Genomic DNA, 10,284 nt, shown 5'->3' with positions numbered 1-10,284 from the left:
AAGCTAGAAAAAAATAAGATAGCAAAGGGAGAACATAGCCCCTAAATAAAAGGGGGAGCAAGAATTATACACCTGACAAAGAAAAACGTGCACATAATTAAAACAGTTTGCCATTATATAATATGAATCCCCCAAAAGTCATCTGTTACTTTGACAACTGCAATATTAAGTATGTAGCTAACTACCATAATTATATTTTAGAATTTCCTGGATTTTATTCAAATGTTCTCCAATACATTTCACTATATTGGAATCCCAATAAACACAGCTCTGATTATCACTTAGGGACATGACTTCCATAGTCTGTCCACAACTCAGATTTCAACCTTATTTCCATTCTTCTACTTCATGCATTCTAACACCCAATCAAATAAAAGTATATGCTTTTATTCTCCTTATATGGACACTTCTCCCACCACACTTCAGTATTCAAAACTTTCAATACCCTCAAGGCCCTAATCATATGCAAGTTTCTTCATGAAATTTATATGCACTTATATAACTTTAAGAGCTTCTCTAAATTTTGCCTTTAAATTTAAATTACTAGATAATTAGAGGTGTGGAGGTGGGAATGAGGCTAATCTTTTTAACAGCAATTACTATGTTATTCAGGGAAATGGATTTTTTAAAAAATATATTGCAACCATCTCTTTCAATAGAAGAATGAACAATATTAGTTGCCATTATAGCTACACACTAAAAGAAAATCAGTAGTAGGTCATAACCTGTTCACAGAACACTCTACAAGTTATCAATTCTGGGAAGCAGGAATATAGATATTTGTTACATTATTCATTGTAAGAAAGAATACAGTAAAATAGAGAGGTGTAAAAAGGTCAAGGGAGGGAAAGAAGTTAAGAGATGGGGGAGGGAAGGAGGAAAAAGGATAAGGGATGAGAAAACAGAGACACAGAAACACACAAAGAAACAAAAGCATGCTGACTACAGTAATGTATCAGAGCATTCTGCCCCTTGTTATGCTTTCTAGTAAGGAAAGATTTAAAGAAAAGGGCTGAAGAAATACTTTCTTAAAAAAAAAAAAAGACACAAAGGCAAGAGGTTGACAAAGATAAAAAACAACACTAACATACATTTTACATGGAGTATGCAGGAGATATTGAAACTACAATATGAATTAAATACTATGGGTATCATATGTCTTAACTCTTGAATTGTTTTTTGTTTCTTTTGTTTTGCTTTTTAGTTTGCTGCATAGTTTATTTTTTAGTGGCATGGTGCCATGCAAAAGAAACTGTTTCCAGACTGTTAAGATCTTGTAATAGTATCTTAAGTGTGATTAAAAGTGGAAAATGTAAATAAAATAGAGCAATAACAAATGAAAAACAGTATTTTATAGCTCGTATTACACTGAAATTAATTTAATCTAAAAGATCATAATCCAACATTGTTAGCTAGCAAACTTATTAAGATTCAGGACAGTAACTAGCCTAGAAAAAGTACTTACATTGGCTTTCCACAAAACTAAGACAGGTCTACCTGATGTGTCAGGAATAGTAACGATATATGTAGAACATTATGGCTTTTACATAAATTTTTTTCTTATAATACGAGAAAAAAGTTTTTAGAGATGCATAAATTATAAAAGGTAAGGTATTGAGAAAAAATTGTCAAATCAATAAGGCAGAAATCTAATACTCAAAATACGGGGCCTAAATTAAGTAAGTTCTTACAGACTGAATTTTTATAGTATTTTCACAAAGAAAACATTATTTCACAGTTATAGGGTACAATGATAAACATGAGCAGCCATCTCCTGAGTCACATAGTGGAAGAGATTTTAGAAAGTGAATGATACCCCAACATGAATGTATGTTTCAGGCTATTCACAATTAAATCTCAAAAACTTTATTTTCAATAATTTTAATTCACTAAAGCTTCAAATGTTCAAGTTTTTCCACTCTATTTATGGCATAAAGACTTATTTATTTTGAATAAAGATTTTTTTTAACAAAATGTCACCAAAATTTAGAGGACTTGCTTATAAAAATGTTCAAAACAATGTAAGACACATGGATTGATTTACAAAGTAATTCTTCAAAGACTCAAATGTTTATGAAATTCAATTAATGAAAGGCAGCAGAGAGAGCTTATAATGACATGCCAAAGTATTTTTCAACATTAGTATTGTCTCAGAAACACTGTAATTCAGTTACATTAACTGTGCATATATAAAATTGTTCAAAATTTTGACAACTGCAGCTTCCATTTGGTAAAATATCAAGCTTCTTTGGATGCAACTATGAAATAGGTGTAAACCACAATCAATCCAAGTATACCTTGGTCACATAGGTTATATAATTTAGTAAGAACCCTCTTTAACACATGAGGCTTTAATCCACCAAATGTGTATTCACATTATCATTGCAGATATAATTTTTTATCTTCAATGTTCTGCAGTTACATGTGTCAAATTATTGTTCGCCACTATCATCTCCTTAAAATAACTACTAAATCTGAAAGTAAATCCTGATGCTTTTTCAGTAGATTTGTGTCTTCATCTTGTCATGTAGTCAATGATATAAACAGGAGAGATGCTAAATTGTTGGTAAAAATTTTGTGCATAACTTACAGGTTCATCATCAACTTATAAACAAAATATCAGTACTTAATTTATTTTTAAGCATTAATTTTCCTTTGAGTTCTCTGCTACCAAAAAGATTACCAAAGCATTACCAAACAATATAAAAAAAATAGTTGACAAAAATCATTACAGCAACAACATTCCTACTACTCTTTGTATGCTCTCTAACAGGACAGGAGCTTAGCCTTATAGGACAGGAGCTATTCCTTATAATTTCACTTACATCTAACCTAAAATTTCCCAGGTTTCATACTGACCCCACCCTCTGGTATGGCAGCTATACAAATCACTCAGACCTTAGCTTGCTATAGCACAACTAGCTGGTACAACTGGCCAGCAGGGACAGCGGCATTTAATACCTCTGCAACCCCAACCAGTAAGTTAATTGTCCCTAGCTGCTCATGTCCCAGCACACCCTATCAACTAGTGCCCTCTATTCTGTCTTCAAAAAGAGTAGTTAATTATCTTCGATCTGGAAAGTGTCTTTCCCGAGTTATCATTGCATGTCTTTAGATTTAACCACATGTTAAAGTGAGAACTCTCTTCACTGCACACTCGGCTCATGCACTAATACAGACCATGGCAGCAGAAATTTAAAAAAAAAAATAGGCCACTCATTGAATCTATCTGGGCTCATTTTAACATAAACAGTAATGGTAGTTTCTTTAGTTAAAAAACAAAAACTCCCTAGACACATGCTAAACTGGGCATGCCTCTAGGACCGCAAGCATAAATCATGACTGCATCAGGCAAATAGGGCAATGTTCACAGTGCATTTAACAGATAAAGATGCACAGAGACTAATTTACTATAAAGAGAGTTTATTGTAAAGTTAATTAAGGTTAAGCTTCAGGGCCCTTAACATGAAAATGCCCCTTCCAAGCCCTGTATCTAATTTTGTAGTCGTGATTTTGCATTATTTTTCCATACAGAAGGTTCTGCCCTTGTATGGAGAGGGTTAATAATTAACCGAAAATCACACGGCCCATGAAACCTACAAAACGAGTTAGGACTTGTGTTAATTTGAATTGGAGAATATACAGTGATACCAGAAAATGGAAAAATAGTATTAACTTTTTTTTCCCCCAGCAGAATCCTAACTGGTATCATTATCTTAAAGTTTTTCCTCCACTATTTCCAAACTACATAACACTAATATCACAGTCATTACAATTTTGATTGTGTTACTTCCAAATTTGTATGACTCAATAACAGATTAAATTTCAACTTCTCAGTCTGGCTTTCAACCTCACTATCAAGCAGACACATACACACATTTTAAATATTTAAATATATAATCTTATCTCCAACTACTTATGTAATGTTTATTTGCATCTTTGTTTTCTCCGTCTAAACTATCCTTTATTCTTGTTTCTGACTGCCAAAGCTTCAGCTAAAACTATCCTATATTCTACTATTATTGTTCAGAGTATCTATTTCTTAAAGCATGCATTTTGGGCCCTTACCTTAAACATTTTCAAACTTAATGGCATGTCATATCCCCACCCCCTCAATAAAATATAAATCTCTCAGAAAGAGACTAAATTTCATTATTTTGCATGCCTACCTGGCACAGTGCTTGGTACACAGCACTCAACAAATATTTTGTACAAACGGTCTAGGCCTACATTTACAAATGCAAACCTCTCCCTTACCTAAATTTAAACAGAAATTTATCTGTGTCCATCTTATGACACTGGTTGCATTATTCAATCTAAGTTGCAAATTAATTTCCCCTAATTAAAAAAATTTTTTCTTATACTTCATATATAGTGCAATATAGTCCATCTATAGTCGAACTCATCTAAAACGCATATTGTAGCCCAAAGACTGGATACATCCTTTTACTCTCCTTCCTCTTCTATCTTCCTAACACCTTCATGTATGAGGTGGCTATGAATTTGGTGAAACAAGTCACTGACCAATAAATAGGAAAATAAAAGAGCATCATGTCCAAATTTTAAAAAATCAGTGGTTAGGGCGCCTGGGTGGCTCAGTTGGTTAAGCGACTGCCTTCAGCTCAGGTCATGATCCTGGAGTCACTGGATCGAGTCCCGCATCGGGCTCCCTGCTCTGCAGGGAGTCTCCTTCTCCCTCTGACCTTCCCCCCTCTCATGTGCTCTCTCTCATTCTCTCTCTCTCAAATAAATAAATAAAATCTAAAAAAAAAAAAAATCAGTGGTTATACCTGTCCTGTCTCAAATTTATACCTCAATCTGAGTAGGAAAATACAGGGTCTAAGTGACTTATAGAAAGTATAAAACAAGAATCAGAGTTCTAGAGCAATGATTCCCAGACAAGTAAAAGAAAGAAAAAAAAAACTTTAAGTGGCAAGACTGACAAATGACTGATATTTTAACTCTGTCAAGAAAGGACTTAAAAGGGGAGGGGAATTTTAAAATAAAAAATATATATATAATCTTGGAAAAAAAGAAAGAACAGACTATTAAATTGAAAAACCTGACATTACCAAGATTAGTAAGTTTCAGAGACAGCCGATTGGGAATTGCTATCATAGACATGTAAATTACTCTCAGACCAAATCTCTAACCAAAATGAGACTGAAATGAAATGTTATGATATCTTGCAAAAATGTCCACAAACTATAACACTAAAGCCAAAGCAAGTAATTTTGAAAAGAAAAATATAAGGGAAGCTTACTTCTTCCCTAGCCATCAATCCTTTCCCTTTTTTATTTCACACAAAAAAAAACAAGACACTTTATGTATGACTGTAAGAGTCCCCAAACTGAAGAGTAGCAAAAAATCAAATGCCAAGTTTGTTTTATGCCAAGAAAAACTGTAAAGACCTTTGCAATTATAAAGATTCTCCTATTGGGGCGCCTGGGAGGCTCAGTCGGTTAAGCGTCTGACTTTTGGTTTCAGCTAGGTCATGATCTGGAGGTGGCAGGATTGCGCCCGCATGGGGCTACAAGCTCAGCAGGTAGTCTGCTTCAGATTTTCTCCCTCTGTCCTTACCCGCCCCCCTTTAAAATAAATAAATAAAATCTTTTATAAAAATTCTACCAAATGATTCTGCAATTAAACTTATCAGGTTCCTACAACATACAAGAATACTCTGCTTCGATGTTGTGTATACAATCAGACTGCTATGATCAAAACATAAACTGCTATAACCTGCTTCTTTAATTCCCTTATCAAAAATCTGTAAAGCCCCTTACTGGTTTCCTGTGTTAATGCAGACCCACGGGCTGTCTGACAAATAACCCTTTCAATTTCTTTAATACCTCCCCTCTCAACCCATCTCTTCTAAGCCTTGCTAAAAACTAGGTCTCCAATTTGATCAATTATTTATCTCACCTCCTTTTCAAATTTTAAGAACCTGTGCTTCATTGCTTCTCTATGGTGCTTGTTCTGTGCAATATCACTAGCCTTCAAGGCTTCATGTAATTTCCTGTTTCTCTGTTCTCTAAGTATCCACAGCCCTTTACATGTGCCACTTTTACAATACTCATGTTTCTACACAGCATAGCATAGTGGTTAAGCACATTGTTCTCAAATCCTAACTCTGCTACTGATTAGCTGGCTGACCTTGGGAAAGTCACTTAACCTTAACAGTGCCTCAGTTTCCCCATCGCTAAAATAGGGATAACATCTGTATATACCTCATGAGATTCTTGTTAAGAGTAAATGAGCTAATGTGTAAAAAGCACTTATAACAGTGCTTGTTTTAATATTAAGTGCTATTTAACTAGTCAGTATTATAGTCATTTACCTAATTCTATTCTCACCATTCTACCACAGATTATTTTTGTGGATCAAAATTACATCTTTTTCTTTTCTGAATTTCCCTCCCCCACCCCATACAGAGATTAACAATGCCCTAAACAGGGAGGGATGTGACAACCTATTTGTTTAATTAATGTTGAATGCTCTGAGGGAGTTCTCCCCGCGCCCCCAGGGAGTTCTGATGGAGCTTTGTAAATGTTCTCCAATTATTTCATTTGTCTATATTTAAGTTCTTAACAGTTCTCAAAATTTTCAACCAAAAACCAACTCTAGGGTCACCTGGGTGGCTCAGTCGTTAAGCGGCTGCCTTCGGCTCAGGTCATGATCCCAGGGTCCTGGGATCGAGCCCCACATCAAGCTCTCTGCTCAGCGGGAAGCCTGCTTCTCCCTCTCCCACTCCCCCTGCTTGTGTTCCCTCTCTCGCTGTGTCTCTCTCTGTCAAATAAATAAATAAAATCTTTAAAAAAAAAAAAAACAACTCTAATAATGGAGGGTAATAAGTACTCTAGGATGGACTGGGATATGGATTAAAATGTCTGTTCTATAATAGCTCTAATCAGCAGCTAGTAGTCATTATTAAGCACTGTCTTGGATTCTGAGGCCCTTTAGGGCCTCATGATCATAATATCATGATCAACTAATCTTTTTCACCCTTGCTACTGTGATAGTAGAAAATGGAAATACTCATTGTATCATTACCAATCTGGGGTTTAACCTAAGGAGTCCATTCCCCCAAGAAAATATATTAAAAATTGCAGATTTTACCTTAAAGTATCGCAAGAGTTTTGCACTTTACTCCATAATGTATCCATGTTTGTTTAAATTTAAAAATATTTTCTTCTCTAATCCCTGAGTAAAACTGATGCTCCAGGGAGAGGTGTCATGTTTCTTCTGTGGTTTCTTAAGCCCCAGTGGTACCTAATACCTCCAGGCACAGCACTACCTCATTTTGAGAAACACACCGCTCGACTAAGTTTCCTGCAGTATATTGCTTTTGCATCCTCCCAATAGCAACTAAAATATTACTCTTTAAATAGCCAGAAGTTTTAAATATATGAGAGAATAATGGCACCTACATTTTAACAGTACTTAAGCATTTGTAAAATGATTTCATATCTCATTTAATATTCACATTTTAAAGACTGTCAAATTCAAAAACATCAAATTATAATCACATATCACCTAAATCTTGCGAAGCCTGTAAGTGAATTTTGGAAAATTCAAAGTAGAAGTGTGATGCTAGCACACCAGCCAGAATTAATTCAGAGACATTTCTAAAATACAATGCTAACATATTCTTCAACAGAATAAATGCTTCTGCTAAAATTACTGGGCATAGTTACAATACTTGGTGTACACAAAAGCTGTCTTTCTCCTTACAAAATTCCTTAGAATGTAAATGTATTATATTCTAACCATATCACCACTCCTCTAGGTCTACTTGTGATGAAAATTGTATTTAACAGATTAGTATTTCAATTTTAAAAATTCCTTTCCTCAAGGAATTTCATCAAATGAAATCACAGGCCCACATTATTTCTATCCTAATGGACTGTAGGCCAATAGTAATGAAAATGTTATATAAAACTACACTGTCAACCCATCATGCTTTATGTGATTAATGCTAAATACAAAATAAATTGCAAATTCTAAGTTATTGCAATTAAAAACTGTTCACTTTAGGGGCACCTAGGTGGCTCAGCTGGTTAACCCACAGACTCTTGATTTCAGCTCAGGTCATCATCTCAGGGTCTTGGGATAGAGCCCCAAGTCACGCTCCCTGCTCAGTAGGGAGTCGGCTTGAAAATTCTCTCTGCCCCTCCCTCCGCTTGAGCTCACATGCGCGCATGCGCGCGCCTGCTCTCTCTCTCTCTCTCTCTCTCAAACAAATCTTAAAACTGTTCACTTTACCTCCCTTTAAAAAAGCAAACTAAATTAAATTTATGATTGATACTGCCACCCCCCCCCCCCAATGGATTTAGGGACAGCAAGGAATGGTCTCTTCCATAATACTTTCCAAATTCATGCAGAAACTATATATTGCCCGAGAAAAAAAATTTCTCCCGAGAGAGCGGCAGAGGCGGGAAGAAGGCAGAAGGGGGCTCAGGTGCTGAGAGGCCTCATTAGAGAAGGAAGACGTGGGACACGGGGGACTGAGCGCAGAAAACCTCACCCACGGTGGGCCCCACACATGAAGCCTTTGGAAAGACTGTGGGGAGAACCGATTTACTTTTGGTTTATAACAGAGAGGTGGTGACTAGGGTCTCCCAGCTCGGCTACCAATGAAAAGACACACTGGTGGCAAGGTATCTCCAGCTCAGGCTATGCCTGCCCCTCCAGGGATTAGGAAAGAGGCGCCATTTACGGGAATGAATGTACAGGGACTCAAGGCCTAAGTCTCAAGCTCCAGCAGCACAACTCACCGGGATCCCCCGACCCAATTCATCTCTCAGAAACTTCTGAGGCCCCAAAGGCGGGAGCTCAGACGTCTCCGCTCTCTGCCACTCCACAGCTTCTTCAGCCTCAGCCGACCTCTTCCCGGCCCCTGGGGCGCTCTGATCCAGCCTCCCGACAGCCTCTGCGCCCAGGCCGGCTTCTTGCGAGCCTCCCGAAAGCCTCTGCGGTTTCTGCGGAGACAGTAGCCTGATAGGGCCGCAAGGGACGCTGTGGGAGAGCAGCCAGTCCGCATAAGCGAAGAGGAATCAGCAGTTTTAACCGCTCAGGCAAGGGAAGCCTAAGTAAATGAAGTTTCGGACTGTGGCCACAGGGTTAGTGTTTCAAGCCACCTCCACCACAATTTTATTTAGTCCTGTATTGGTCTCAGCCTTCTTTTTCAGATCAAAGATCAGACTTGGGGGAGAAAAAGAAGGCAAAGACAAAGTTATACGATCCCTAATCCTAAAGATGAAGCTTGCATTCCCACTTATCACACCCCATCCAAATCCTTTAAGTATCTTTCACATACTGTTTTAATATTCAGTAAACAGTTGTTTATTAGGAACGTTGCACCGTAGTGATTTACTATTCTGTACATTTTGAGTTTCTGAGAGTGATCAAAATTTTATTTAACCTGTAAAGGCCCAAAGACTCTCAAATTCTTACTGAAAAAATCTCCAAACAAAAATTGGATTTTGCTGTTCATTTCTGTTATGTTTGTATATCCTCATAAAACATTATCCTACAAACTGTTCTATGATATTTTGGTTGGAAACTAGAAATCTCTTGTCCCAAATAAATGCACAAAGTACCCTCCCCCCCCCATTGTCATGATTATTTTCCAGAATTTAACCTATTCAAATATATTTTCTGTTAAGTCATTGGGAAGAAGTACATAAAATAGGATTATGTCCCAGGGTAGATATCTTGTTTAATCATGTAAATACTGATTTTTAAAATAAAAATTCACCAAAGTATACCTATTATTGGTTTGAATTAGACCAGGTAATACAGCATTTCAGAACAAATTCGTCTTCCACATGGAGTGGCTGGTCATTTTTCAGTAACTAAACTATAAGCCAAGGCAGAAGCAATGACCCAGAGTTATTAGCCTTTCCTACTTTCAACATTTTTAAACAGGTACAAATTGACTAAATTAACTAAAAGGGGAAAATAATCTGCTAAAGGATTAACTGACTCTTTTGATGTATTATATGTGAAAGGACAATAAAGGAGAGGTTGATCAACTTACTGAGAAATCAAGAACTCTCACTGCTTTCCTTCCAGTCACAGAGAGGCAGTAGAAGTGGTAAGTTAGGCTAAGGAAAAAATTAATCTATGAAACACATCTTCGGACAAGATATTTGCTGATTTTTCCTTCACAGCAAAAGACATTTCCTTATTAAACAGTTATTAGGTGGTTATTTGTAACAGCTGAAATGTTGACCTAAGATCTCATCTTTAGTGTTGTTTATGCCTCACATGAATAAGACTAAC

This window comes from Phoca vitulina, unplaced genomic scaffold (genome assembly GCF_004348235.1).
Source record: "Phoca vitulina isolate PV1807 unplaced genomic scaffold, GSC_HSeal_1.0 scaffold49, whole genome shotgun sequence".
In the NCBI taxonomy this organism is placed as follows: Eukaryota; Metazoa; Chordata; class Mammalia; order Carnivora; family Phocidae; genus Phoca; species Phoca vitulina.
The sequence above is the reverse complement of the archived record's forward strand: the minus strand, read 5'-3'. Positions refer to the sequence as shown.